Source organism: Pleurodeles waltl, chromosome 7, assembly GCF_031143425.1.
Source record: "Pleurodeles waltl isolate 20211129_DDA chromosome 7, aPleWal1.hap1.20221129, whole genome shotgun sequence".
NCBI classification, from domain to species: domain Eukaryota; kingdom Metazoa; phylum Chordata; class Amphibia; order Caudata; family Salamandridae; genus Pleurodeles; species Pleurodeles waltl.
In genome coordinates this window covers 282,576,625-282,590,352 of record NC_090446.1, presented here as the reverse complement: position 1 = coordinate 282,590,352, position 13,728 = coordinate 282,576,625, and the positions used below count along the sequence as shown (strand labels likewise).

General features: G+C 47.4%; 1 protein-coding gene across 4 annotated transcripts in view; it reads right to left on the bottom strand.

Annotated features, from left to right (window-relative positions):
* Positions 1-13,728, bottom strand: part of SPATA2 (spermatogenesis associated 2) — a 175,997-nt gene that overhangs the window by 130,231 nt on the left and 32,038 nt on the right. The window lies entirely within an intron of this gene.

Sequence of the window (13,728 nt, the reverse complement as noted above, 5' to 3'; positions counted from 1 at the left end):
ATTACCTGCATTGCTACTGTAATAGCTATGCATAGTGGTTTGCTCTTTCGGGATTTATAGGAGCTCTTTCACGGTTGGAGAGCACAGTAAAATCAGGCTAGAGTTTCAAGCTGTGTATTTCAAAGGAGGCCTCCAGATGTGTCAACCAGTGCCCTCTTTTTGTATGTCCTACTCCGCAACTTTCTATAGTGTTTATCCCCTGCAAAACAATGCACATAAAATACAGAAGCAAACATTGAAACACACGCACATATGCTAACATTTTATTTAATGTGCAAATATAAATTAAAAAAAGTTAATAGAAAGGTTGAATCTTTTCTACGTTCAATTGAAGCCACATATCGTCCATACTATATTCTGTTAGATGCCCCTAAACTACTACCATGAACCTATGAGAATACTAATTTAATTGTTAGCCTTCGATTTCGAATTCCTGGCATTTACAGTAAATTTTAAATGGAGCCACTTTATTTATATACAATTTATTAATCTGTTGTGATTGGGGAGGAGTATAGGCCACAGCTCCTATATCATCGCTGTATCCATGGGATTTCTCAAAAGGGTACTGTAGCTATCAGAGGATCAATGCCGGTCCATTGTTTGACAGCCCCCTCCTTTCCCATTCTGTAAACCTCCATAATAATGTGGCTAGGTGGTAATTGTGAATATGTGGAATACCCAAGTCAACAGTGTAACAGATGTGTGCTTAACTGTAATTCTGGGTTTCCTATTGGACCAGACACGAGTTTGTGGGATTGAAATCTGATTACGTAGTCTTTCAGAACCTTAAGTGGGAGGGTTTGAAACACATCAAGAATTCTCGGGACTGTGTTCAATTTGACAAAAGGCTTTTCTACCTATCTAGAAGAAGTGCTGACGAAAAGCATACTAGTTGGAGTGTGCCACTTGGACAGGCATTAGCTTCACACCGAAGCTTAACCCCTAAATGTGTGATCGCTTGGGGAGTGAATACAATTCAGGGGAATCATTCCAAGTTCCTGTGTTCTACTGGTGGTCGAGGTGCAGCAAGAGTGCCTCCGTTTTCTCTGCATGGATTTTAAATCCTGCTATTTGCCTACAATGTGCAAGCTACGCACGTAAAGGATTCAGTGACCTTCAGATTACAGAGGAATATCATGATATCATCTGGAAACATTGTTAATTAATACTCTTCGCATCCAATAAAAAGCCCCAGGAAGTCAGAGTTGTTCCTGATGGCACTGGTCAAGGGTTCGATTGGTAGCACAAAAGGGTGGGAGGAGAAGGAATATTCCTGCCTAGATGCCCTTTCTGTGTGGAACAGTGCTGATTCAATCGTGCGCTCTGAGTTATTTTATTTTTTTATATATCTGTCAATGGTCCAGCTTTGAAGGCAAGTTCCAAGCCCCACTGTCTGTAAGACCCTTTCTATCCATGTCCAATCTATCTGATCAAAAGAGTAGCATCAGGTTTTTGCATCTCCTTTGAGCATTTTCAATGGTATGAAAACGTTATTGTTTTGTGTGTGTGGCCCCACATTGTCCTTCCGTTATGAATGGAGACTGATGAACATGTATGGCTCCTGGCAACCGATGAATGGGGGTGGCTACTATTCTGGATGTCAACTCAGAGTTAATATTCACCAGCAAGAGTGGTCTATATGATTCATGCAATAGCTTGTTTTTATCTGGCTTGTGGATCACAACTATGGCCACGTCTTTCATTAAATCTGTTATACTTCTAGTGACACCAAATGTATTTAACAGCCTGGATATGGTAGGTGTGGGTGAAGCACAGTACATTTTATAAAGAAATGTCCTCGGGAACCCATCAAGTCCTGCGGGATTGTTTATTTTTAGTCTGAGTACGGCACGAATGAACAAGTTACTTCTCTTTGGTTACACTTTCTGGTAACCGTTCACTCATCACTTTAGAATATTCTCCAGGCGTCAGACTTGACAATCTTAAGCAGTACCTCTGCATACTGGTAACTAGTGTTGTTCGTCGCTGCATTGCCATCGTTTGCATCAAAGGTGATGCTGCGGTGACTATGTAGGCGCCACACTGGCACCCTGCCATCAGTTTCTTTAAAGACTAGTTCCATGCCAAAAAACGCGGAGCCATGTAAAAACGAAAGTTACTTTTTCGACCGGTGCGCAATGTTTAAAGGGATCTTTGGGAAGAGCGTAGTTTGCAGGAGTGTGGGAGGGTTGGTGAGGAATCTTTGTTTAGATCAAAACTACACCAAAAAAGTTGTTACCAACTTTAAGCAACATGTTCTTCTTCTATCCGCAGATTCCTCATCTTAAAACAAATACCCAAGCATTACCTACCTGGAGGTGGACCTGTGAACTGGCTTGGACCAAAAAGTCCAAGAGTACCGAACAGGCAGAGTGGCCATCACGAAGGACCTGACTTTCCAAGCACTGGTGCTTTGTGAACTTTTGGTGGGACATTCATGTAGCAGCTTGGCAGATGTCAGGGACAGGTACTTCACATGCTCATGCACCAGTGGTGGCATGGGGTTGCTTCTTCGCCAGTGCTTAGCGGATTTATATGCAGAGTACTATTGAAAGGAAATGCCTCCTTGGCATGGTTACCCCCCTGACTTTTTGCCTTTGCTGATGCTAAGTTATGACTTGAATGCGTGCTGGGACCCTGCTAACCAGCCCCCAGTACCAGTGTTCTTTCCCTAAACTGTACCTTTGTCTCGCCAATTGGCACAACCCTGGCAACCCAGGTAAGTCCCTTGTAACTGGTACCCCTGGTACCAAGGGCCCTGATGCCAGGGAAGGTTTCTAAGGGCTGCAGCATGTCTTATGCCACCCTAGGGACCCCTCAATCAGCACATGCACACTGCTTCACAGCTTGTGTGTGCTGGTGGGGAGAAAAAGACTAAGTCAACATGTCACTCCCCTCAGAGTGCCATGCCAACCTCACACTGCTTGTGGCATAGGTAAGTCACCCCTCTAGCAGGCCTTATAGCCCTAAGGCAGGGTGCACTATACCACAGGTGAGGGCATAAGTGCATGAGCACTATGCCCCTACAGTGTCTAAGCAAAACCTTAGACATTGTAAGTGCAGGGTAGCCATAAGAGTATATGGTCTGGGAGTTTGTCAAACACGAACTCCACAGCACCATAATGGCTACACTGAAAACTGGGAAGTTTGGTATCAAACTTCTCAGCACAATAAATGCAGACTGATGCCAGTGTGCAATTTATTGTAAAATACACCCAGAGGGCATCTTAGAGATGCCCCCTAAAAACATACCCAACTTCCAGTGTAGGCTGACTAGTTTTAGCCAGCCTGCCACACACCAGACATGTCGCTGGCCACATGGGGAGAGAGCCTTTGTCACTCTGTGACCAGGAACAAAGCCTGTACTGGGTGGAGGTGCTTCTCACCTCCTCCTGCAGGAACTGTAACACCTGGCGGTGAGCCTCAAAAGCTCACCCCCTTTGTTACAGCACCACAGGGCATCCCAGCTAGTGGAGATGCCCGCCCCTCCAGCCACTGCCCCCACTTTTGGCGGCAAGGCTGGAAGAGATAATGAGGAAAACAAGGAAGAGTCACCCACCAGTCAGGACAGCCCCTAAGGTGTCCTGAGCGGAGGTGACTCTTACTTTTAGAAATCCTACATCTTGTGGATGGAGAATTCCCCCAATAGGATAAGGCATGTGCCCCCCTCCCCACAGGTAGGAGGCACAAAGAGGGTGTAGCCACCCTCAAGGACAGTAGCCATTGGCTACTGCCCTCCCAGACCAAAACACACCCCTAAATTCAGTATTTAGGGCCCCCCAGAACCAAGGAAGATAGATTCCTGCAACCTAAAGAAGAAAGAAGACCTGCTGACCTGAAGCCCTGCAGTGAAGACGGAGACGAGAACTGATTTGGCCCCAGCCCCACCGGCCTGTCTCCCTACTTCGACGAAAACTGCAACAGCGACACATCCAACAGAGACCTCTGAAGCCTCAGAGGACTGCCCTGCATCCAAAGGACCAAGAAACTTCCGAGAACAGCGGCCCTGTTCAACAAACTTCAACTTTCTGCAAAAAAGAAGCAACTCTAAGGACTTCACGTTTCCCGCCGGAAGCATGAGGCTTTCCACTCTGCACCCGACGCCCCGGCTCGACCTGCAGAAAACTAACACTACAGGGAGGACTCCCCGGCGACTGGGAGCCCGTGAGTAGCCAGAGTTGACCCCCCCTGGGCCCCCACAGCGACGCCTGCAGAGGAAATCCAGAGGCTCCCCCTGACCGCAACAGCCTGTAACAAGGGACCTGACGCCTGGAACAACACTGGACCCGCAGCTCACAGGACCTGAAGGAACCGAACTCCAGTGCACGAGCGACCCCCAGTCGACCTTCTGCCTAGCCCAGGTGGTGGCTACCCCGAGGAGTCCCCCCTGTGCCTGCATCGTTGAAGAGACCCCCGGGTCTCCCCATTGCTTTCTACACAAAACCCAATGCCTGTTTGCACTCTGCACCCGGCCGCCCGTGCCGCTGAGGGTGTACTTTCTGTGCCTGCTTGTGTCCCCCCCGGAGCCCTACAAACCTCCCATGGTCTGCCCTCCGAAGACGCGGGTACCTACATGCTGGCAGACTGGAACCAGGGCACCCCTGTTTCCATTGAAGCTTATGTGTTTTGGGCACCACTTTGACCTCTGCACCTGTCCGGCCCTGAGCTGCTGATGTGGTAACTTTGGGGTTGCCTTGAACCCCCAGCGGTGGGCTACCTTGGACCCAACTTTGAACCCTGTAAGTGATTTACTTACCTGTGAACTTAATTACTTACCTCCCAGAGGAACTGTTGATTTTTGCACTGTGTCCACTTTTAAAATAGCTTATTGCCTTTTTTGTCAAAACTGTACATGCTATTGTGATTATTCAACGTTCCTAGAATACCCGAGTGAAATACCTTTCATTTGAAGTATTACTTGTAAATCTAGAACCTGTGGTTCTTAAAATAAACTAAGAAAATATATTTTTCTATATTAAAACCTAATGGCCTGGACTAAGTCTTTGAGTGTGTGTTCCTCATTTATTGCCTGTGTGTGTACAACAAATGCTTAACATTATCCTTTTGATAAGCCTACTGCTCGACCACACTACTACAAAATAGAGCATTAGAATTATCTCTTTTTGCCACTATTTTACCTCTAAGGGAAACCCTTGGACTCTGTGTACACTATTTCTTACTTTGAAATAGTATATACACAGCCAACTTCATACAACTATTTATCTGTAGATAGTTCATTTCTGCAAAGCACTGCCCTTCTTCTCGTGGTAAACCCAATGAATAAATGACCATCCACCCAATGATCTCTGGTGTAAGAAATTTAGAAAGACTGGGACCTTTTTTGGGGTCCAAAAGATGGAGCCTCTTTTCCACCCTTGACAAATGAGGCAGAGTAGAGGGCAGACACAGTAATACTCTGGTCAATGTGGAAAGGGGTGACCACTTTCAGAAGGAAAGAGGCATGTGTCAAAATAACCAGCTTATCACAGAAGAAGCTGGAGTACTGAGGTTGGGCTGACAGCCTAAAGTTTACTGACCCTCCCGGCCCATGTAATGGCCATCAAGAACACTGTTTTCAAAGTCAAAAGACACAGAGGGCAGCTATGAAGGGGCTCCAAGGGAGAGCACATACGCTAAGTAAGGAACAAATTGAAGCTCCACTGGGGCATCACAAAAGGAAAAAGTGGGAACAAATGTTGCAGACCTTTAGAAAACACAGTCAGAACAAAAGACTTAAATAGGGGGGTTGATCTGGCAGCTGCAAGAAAACAAAGACAAATAATCTTTAATGGTGCCCAGTACAAGGCCTTGCCAGGCTAAAGAAAGAACATAAAAAAACCTCAGCAGATGGTGCAGAAAGGGGATCTACATGACATGGGGAACAAAAAGCCACAAACCTAGCCAAACGACCATCATAGACTATTTTGGTAGCAAGACACCTGGCTGCCAAAATAAAATCACAAAGTCTGGGAGGGAGATCTAAACTCCTCAATTGTCATCGCTCAATGAAGATGGAGCATGTGTAGGTTTGAGTGCAGGACTCTGCCCAGTTACTGACAGAAGATTCCCTGAAAAGGCACTGTGACCAGAAGACAGATGCTCATACTCAGGACTTCTGGATACCAGACTCTCAGTGCCCAATGCAGAGCCACTAGGATGAATTGGGCCTGGTCATTCCTGACCTTCTTGAGGACTTGAAGCAGGAGTGGTTATCAGTGGGAAGGCATACAGAAGACCCAAGCATAACCCTAGACAGAATGCACCTCCAAATGAGTGCCACTTTAGAACCTGCAGAGTGCAGAAATGCTGACATTGCACATTCCCAGCGGTGGCAAACAGATCTAACTAAAGTTCACCCCAATCTCGGAAGAGACTGTGCACCACCTCCAGTTGTAGACTTGTTTTGTGATCCACAAGGTATAGTCAGCAGAGTTCATTAATCATGGCATTCAGAGATTCCACTCCATGTTGCATGGCCATGAAAATGTCCCGACGTGGAGCTTCCTGGCACAGGGTCCACTACCCTGCCACGTTGTAGCATTACCACATGGCTGTGGTGTTGTCCGTAAACACCTGAACTAGCCCTCCTTTGATGGAGAAGGCAGGACTTCAACGCTAAGCGACTTACCCTAAATAGCAACAAATAAATGTGGAGCTGAGATTTTGCCAGAGACGAGAGTACTCTGATCTCCACCTCTCCCAGAGGGCGCCCTAACCCTGGTGTGAAGCACCTGTCACCACTTTGAACTCTGGATGGGGAAGGAAAAGGGGTTTGACGCTAGCCCAATTTGGTTCCATAACCCACCACTGCAGATCTTTTGTAATTCCCTCTGGTATCTGGACCAGGGCGGAGATGCTGCACCTGCTGTGACTTCAGATCCCAATGCAGAGCCCGTAAATGCCATGCTTTACCACCATAATGTGTGAGGCCATGAGACCATAAGTGTTTCCTGTGGGTTGGCACAACAGGGATGTGGAAATAGGCACCCTGCAAGTCCAGCACCACCATTCAGGATAGGTAGGAACTGAGCATCTAATTTTTTGTATTCTTCCCACAGACGTAATAGAGGAGGCAGGTTTAATTTAGGATGTAGACCATAGTCCTTCTTCTTAAGTACCAGGATGTAGCGTTTATAATAACCATGCCCTACTTCTAGTGTGCGCATTCCTCAATGGTACCTTTGGCCAAGAGTCTGCACTTCCTGATGAAGCAAACAGAGACGGTCTTCCATCAATCGTTCTTGGGATGATGGGAGGGTTGAAGGGGTTACCAAAAACAGTAAGGTGCACCCAATTCTGGATGATAAGAAGCACCCATTTGTCAGATGATATCGTCAACCACTGGGTAAGTAGGTGGCAGATTCTGCCACCAGTGAGATGGCTGTGCTGGGTGGAGGAACACTAAAGACGTTTTGAGGCTGCGGTTGCCTGAGGAGCCAGATATGGCTGAGGTTGCATGTCCCCAAAATGACCCCTTCTACGTTTGCAGTAGCGGCAAAAGAACTGCTGCTGTGGATGGGTTGAGGGGGAAACTGCAGGAGATCTGGCATTGACCCCACTCTCGCAAAAGCATGTCAGCGCCACATCAGCCTTGTTGCCAAATAGGCAAGAGCCATCGAAGGGCATGCAGATAAAGGGGGATTGGACATCCCCAAGAAAACAGTGACCCTTAACCAGGCATGGCGACGCAGCACCACGTAGAAGTCCTGACTCTACCCAAGGAGTCTGTGGTGTCAAGTTCGCACCAGATGGTGAACTTTACTGCATCCCTGGCGTCCAACCAGTGCTTGGGTAAGGGTGGTGTGCCTTTTCTCGGCTAGCATGGAAAGGAACTGCACTACTGAATCCCACAATGCATGGGAACATCATCCCAAAAGGCATGCAGTGTTCGCAGATAGAGAACAAGGCTCGTGGAAGAATGAAATGTGAGTCCAGTCTCTTGGATTCTCTATCCAGTGGTGTGGTAGGGAACGTGCTCAGAGTAACCTGCACGGTTGAGGCCTGAAACACCAAGCTATCAGAGTACGGTGGTGGGTTACAAAGACTGGATCTCCCGGGTGGGACGGTGCTAACTGGCAATCATTCAGTGCACAGGAGACCCTGTGCAAGGCTTTCCACAGACCCCACATGAGCACATAAGCAGGAGTCATTAAATAGTGCATGTTTTCAGATGACACCAGCATCTCAGCCAAGATGTTAGTTTTGCCCTCAACAACTAACTGGCAGTTGCAGATCAAGAACCTCTGCTGCCCTGCACATTACAGTGGCAAAGGACGAGACTTCCTTCGAAACCTGCCCCAGAGGGAAACCATGCAGATTCTGGGAAGGTATTCAGGCCACTGGCATCTCCCGGCTCCTCATCACAATTATCATGATAATCATAATCATAATTATCATCATCATCATCATCATCAGGAGTCCCCCCCCCAAAAGATCATTTACCTCTTCTCCATTACCTCCTTCAGGAAGATAAGGGACAGAGTGCAGTCCAGGGGATAGGATGGCCTGGAGAGTTCCAGCAGCGACATCAGATCAGCAATGATGACTGGCTCATCACTGAGCAGTGCTGGGGAGGGCGTGGGAAAGGGTGGAGCCAGGTTCGGGACAGGCATCGAAGCAGTCCAGATCTGGGGGTGGATCCAGAGGGCATGGCTGGTGTCAACAGCGAACACACAGACGGTAATCAAGCAGGGGCTCCACTTGGCTTCGTGGGTCCAAACGGCACTCTAGAGTGAACTGATGGCCCAAAGATGGTATGCATGGCGTTGTAGACTTCCTTCAAGTGCGCAGGTCTCTCTACTGGAAACTCTGGTAGCGCAGAGCAGGCCTCGATGCAGGTTCTGCAGGTGGATTGTGGGAGTGGGGCCTAGAAACATGGTGTTTAGATAGTGAAGTCAAAGAACACTTCGACTTCTTATTCTTGTGCTTCGACTTATATAAATTAGTAGAACAACTCGTCTGGACGAAGACTAATGTCTGCAGAACGACTCTGAGAACAGACCAACAATAGGAAAAGCCTTCTTCTGCCGCACCTCCAGAAGTAACATCACCTACTCATGAATCACCATGCGGTGCAACTAATTTCATTCTAGGAAGACCTTGCACAAGAGGCACACCAAGTGGGGACTCAGACACCACCATCTGTCTGTGACATGCCTCAAGACTTAAACCCTATAGATTTAGGCATGGCCCTAGAAGACAGAGCAATAGCTAAAAAATAAAAAGAAAAAAAACACACACACACACACACACACACACACCCACACACACCATACCCCCCCCGCCAAATTTGTCCTGTTGGTGCAGGACGAAAGGAAAGGTAGTTCTCATATGGGCACCGGAACCTCGGCTCTGACAACGATTATGCCGACGAGGAGTTGAACGCCGCCTACCAGTGCTCAAGATTTTCCAGATTCAGTATAATACTTGGGAAATATTCTAAAGTGAGGAATCAGCGGTTATTTAGCGTTACCTGATATAATGTCCTTTAGCAATATTTTAGAGGCCCAAGACACAGACCAGACTTGCAAAAGGGGAACTGCCTATGCTACAGGTTACCAGTATGTCCAGTAAAGGCACTTCAAGTACTTTACTGCAGTCAGGTTTACCCAAATTATTTTTCTCATCACCTAATTTGTCCTGTGGTTTGGGCCACAGGGACATTCACAATACTCAGTGCGGGATCCGTCCCATGTACCTGTGCCTTAGAATCATGCAAGATACTTACACCCCTTGGGGAGCCCTGGTAATTCGACCCCCCCGTCTTCCTGGGTCTGATTTAGAAACACCTCAAATGCCGGATAAAATCCTCCCACCTCTGTGGAGGAGCCAGATTCCAGTAATGTGAGGGCAAGTGAGATATTTACACTGCTCTGTAGTTATTTCCCACACAGCAGGAGAATAAGGGCAATATCTAATCTTGTGCAAGTTATAGCCTAAGCAACAATGCATGGGGTGAATTGACATTTATCGCTTGCTGGGTCATTAAACGCCCTCCCCCCACCCCCCCCACCCCACTTGAAAATGGCAGGTATATAGCCGAGGTCTTCTGCTATATTAGTGCGCTGCAAGACCTGTTTCCTCTTCAAGGAAAACACTGAGGACTGGCTCTCCTAAGTCAGGCCATAACACATCACTACACAAATTGTAGCCAGGGGTGTGAAGCCAGTCCAGGCCCCCCAAAAGCCTGAATTAGGAGAGCTGCAGTCCTCTGCTGCATCCCCTAAAAGCACGCTCACTCCTTCAGCAAGCACTATTCTGCTCTCGGTTAAACTAGGGCTGGGGCACGGTATTAACAGGTTCTGTCCCTTATGGCAGCTCTCACACGCACTAGTTGCTTGTGGGATACAGAGAAGGTCCCCATTATGCCCGACTGCTTCCTGCCCCAGCAGCGAACACAGAAAAGCAGTGGCCGTGTGCACACCGCTCTTATCCATGCAAGGTGGATTATTTGGGGAAAATGTCCTATCTCTAGTAACTCCTGCTCTGACCCCCATCTCACATGCTTTCCTATAGCAGACGTAAAAGTGAAAGCTGAAGGAGAAGATCAAGCATTCATGGTGCTACCCATGCAGTTCTAAGACCTCTGTGTCACTGAAGAGTCTCGGGCCTCTAACACACGGCTAAAGCTCAGTGCGTCATAAGTCACTCTGTTCCATATGAAGCATTCTGTGTCTCAGTTTTTCATCTATAATTCTATTTCTAACCTAATTGTTCTTTCCCAGTTTGCCCACAACATCAAGGTGATTTGAAGACAATTTCACCCCTGCTGGGAGGGACAAAATGTTAATTTATAGCCAAAAAATACTGTCAAGTATAGTTCCTCAAGCAGGACTGGATGGATGCAACACTCTTGACAAGGGGAAAGTTCTTACTAATGGAATAAAAGTCACTCGTATGATTGCTTTACAGAGAAGCCAAGGATACCCTGTTGCAAAGCCACCGGTAACAAACAGAATGCACTGCTAAGAAAGAAACCTTTAACACAACTGAACATCCTACTTGACCCACAACATAATCCAAAGTATAAAATCTGCAGAGTCAGCTAAAAGGAATTTAGTTTTCAATGTTTCCTACAGTGGAAAGCTCACTCGAACTGGTTATTTGAATCCATTATGGGTATTTTATACATTTTTACCTTTTTGCTTTGAACTTCGATGATATAAACTGTTTTGTTTTTGAAGTGCTGTGTGTGTCTGTCAGCCTCAGCCACAAGATATGAATCCTCAAGTTTATACCAGGCCTCAATGTCTTGCAGGAAAGAGAAGCTAAAACACTTCTACATGTCAATTCCTATAAACAAGAAGAAATGTAGTCTGTACTACCCAAACACTAATATTTGGAATACCTGTCAAGCGGCCCAATGTATTGATATAGATTACTGTAGTTAGCAAATTGTAATTTGGGACTTTTTGCTTCACATTTAGCACTGCAAGGATGATTAGGAGAAAAAAAGCATGCAAGAGTCCATCACCAAAAAAGAAAAAAAGAGGGGGGTGTTATCGGGTTTAGCTGAAGGTGTCATAGCACGTGGGAACTTGGCAAATAGGATTTTGTCTTTCATGAAGAGTTAAGTGGAGACACACAGAGTGCATGGCTTGGACACGAGTAAAGGTACCCATGTTATAGGCACACCGCTTGCCTGCTGCCGATCCTCACATGTCCTCCTTCCATTCAGTAACCAAAACAAAATCCTGAATCCACCATAGGTGAGGCAGAGGTGCAAACTGCAGAATAAAATGTGTAAAACTGCCCCCCTGGCAAGGCCCAGAATGCAGGATATGTTGGTGAACTTTCCTACCTTTGCTTTAGCATCACAAGGTCTGTGCGAGCCAAAGCATATACGACCATGGCGATGTCAGTTTTCCAATGCAGGATGCCGGGCTGCAGAGCAGCCAATGCAAACAGTAGTGTAGCCAGAGAGCTGTATGACGCTTTCCCTCCCAAGCAAGCAGGGATACCATGCGAGACATCAGTTCACTGTGGGACAAGAACATGTATACGGTAGCAAAATGACAAGACCCTGCTAAAAGGTGTGCACCTCATTACACAGGGATAGTAGAGGAGTAAAAAGGCTTGATTTTAATCAATCAGGGTGCGTTCTCCACCTCAGTGAAATGATAGTAGGATGTAGGCATCTCACCAATACTTTGCAAACAGCAAGAATATTAGATGGTCGCCAACTGGTCAATGCTCTAAGCCAGCCCCCTCTCTCAAAAGCTAGACTGAAGGTCTGATTGGGCAGACAGCCGAGCCAAATGATCCTAAACTTGTTTTTCTCCCAACATCTTGCCCAAGCATATAATTTCACTTCCATCCTTCAAAAACAACACACCCATCCAATCACAAGTGCATGCACATTTCTCATCCACCCATTCACAAACACACACACTAACAGACGCATTCACAAGCACACACCGCAACATAATAAAATGAATCACTGAGCCAGGGACGTAGCTTCAGTGGTGGTGTTTGGGGTGTTACACCCCCCTCATAAGTGTAATTTGTGATAAACAGTTGGGTACGGGTGCTTTCAGTCCGGTATAGGGAGGTGTCTGTTGTATTACACAACACGCTGACGACAAAAACACACTCTTCCTCACTTGGTTTGTCAGTGTTGAATATTTCACAAAATGGTGCTCATTTAGTACCCCTGCCTAACCGCTTTCCTCTCCCTTTCCACTGTCCCTCAAGGATCTCTTGCAAACACTGCTTCGTCCTATAATATATTGTAACATTATGTGCCAGCGTGATTGTTGGGAAAATGAAGCTCACACCTCCCTCCGTTCTTACTGACCAAGCCACGCCCCAGAACTTATCTGCTGCACTGTGGATGAAGAAGGCAGGATCAGCCATTGGTAGTCTGGGGTGGCTGGGCAAAGGAGCAGGGCAGCTTATGATGAAACTGAAAAGAATGGACAGAAAGTGCAAGCTGGACCCAAACACACCATTCCTGTTGATGGATATCTAGCTCCCATATTGTGCGAGGCTTTATGTCCCAGTGTCCGATTTTCTGGATCCAGGCCACCCACCCATTCACAGGTGCACACACTTAGACTCATTCACAAGCACAAACATTCAATGAAGCGATTACCCGGTGCACTGTGAATTGGAGAAGCCAAGATCGGCATTTGGAGGTGTCAGGCAGTGGAAAACAACAGCCTGGGAAGAAGCTAAAGTCTTCGAGAAGGAAGCCCGAACCAGAAGTTGCAACCATCTCCTTTCACTGCCTAACCTTGTTGAAGATCAGGGGGTGTGGCCAAGATGGCAGCCGGAGCGGACGCTTCTTAAAGAGCGCCACTCGGCCCTGTGAGTCCCTGTGCCCGCTACAAGCACGCGGTGTCCCCCCCCTGCATTGGAGGGGAACCTGAGGATGACTGGAATCGTGTGGATCACCCTTGTGAGGGGGCAGATTAATTGGCCGGAGCTACAGGTCACCGCGCACGATGCATGGGTTCCAGCGCAGCTGCAGGACTCAGCCAAGCAAGAGACGGCCACTTGAGCTGGTGAGGACAATAAAGCTGCCGGGGCCCCACTTGGAATTAGAGGGGCTCAGTGGAAGCGGAGGTGGCCCCCACACGAGAGCGTGGTGGGTTTGGAGCTGCTAACTGGAGATAGGACGGGCCAGCCTCTGGGAGTGCACGGCGGGCACGCCTTGACGGCAGGATGCGCTGCGGTGTGCAGAGCACCGGCCTGCCGAAGAGCGGCTGCGGCGTCACATCTGGATCT